This window comes from Dama dama, chromosome 6 (genome assembly GCF_033118175.1).
Source record: "Dama dama isolate Ldn47 chromosome 6, ASM3311817v1, whole genome shotgun sequence".
Classification (NCBI taxonomy): Eukaryota; Metazoa; Chordata; class Mammalia; order Artiodactyla; family Cervidae; genus Dama; species Dama dama.
The window spans coordinates 9,420,739-9,421,870 of record NC_083686.1 but is presented as its reverse complement, the minus strand read 5'-3'; positions in this window follow the sequence as shown (position 1 = coordinate 9,421,870).

Below are 1,132 nucleotides of genomic sequence, written 5' to 3'. Positions count from 1 at the left end.
ATTTCTTCTTTTGCAAAACAGGGATTATACTGTTGTCTATATGAGGGTTCCTGAGAGGATGAGAAGAGACAGTGAGACCAAGATAGGCAGCACACCACCTGCCTGACTTGGTAAGCTGTCCTTCCAGAGGTCACGAAGAGAAACTTCCCAAGGCCACAGGCAAATAACGAGCTTAAGTTATGCAGGAACTTAAGTGAAAAGTCAAACAAATGATCAAGAGTCTGGAGGAAAATTGAAAGCTGGAAATATTTGAACATAAGATTTGACTTTTACAAAACAGTAACTAGTCCTGGTGGTCCAGATGCTAAAGAAACCATCTGTAATACAGGAGACCGGGGTTCGATCCTTGACTCGGGGAGATCCCCTGGAGAAGGGAAGGGCAACCCACTTCAGTATCTTGCCTGGAGAATTCCATGGACAGAAGTAGCTTGGCGAGCTACAGTCCATGGGGTTGCAAAGAGCAGACACAAATGATCAACTTTCACTTTCCTATTTTAGAATATATCAGAATATATATCCCTTACATCAGAATTTTTGCTGTAAGGAAAGCTCTAATTAGAGATTTTAAAGGAATACAACTTGCTATATTTCTTTTACTAATCTCCTTGGATTATTTTTCAGTCTTTTCCTTATGTTTACCTTTTTATTCATACAGTTTTTTCCCCCCAGCAACATGCCAGAAATATATATGTTTTGCCATGGCTTGTGGCATTTCTGGAAGGAAAATAAGCAACTTTCAAACTCTTCTCTCTGTGTCAGGACCTTAACTAGGTTCACTCAACCCTCACAAACTCTGTAACAAAGGTTCTGTTATCCAGTATCACAGATGAGGAAATTTGACTTATAGCCACAGAACTGATCTTACCCTCTACTTTGCCCAGGGATAAAGCTCAAAGGAGCTCCTTCTCTCAAAGACCCAAAATAATAGAGACTGCATAACAAAGAAAATTCTATGTGTCTGCTTTAAAGAAAAATCTTCAATGTGTTTCCCTTTTGTTTATTAATATAGCAAATTGCTCTCCTCTCGTAGCTCCGCGTTTGCTTCTCCAGGGAAGAGAAATCTGTCTTAGCTTATTGTTTTGTGATTGTAGACTGACAACTGGCTTACCACACTACCCTCTTGATTGTGCTA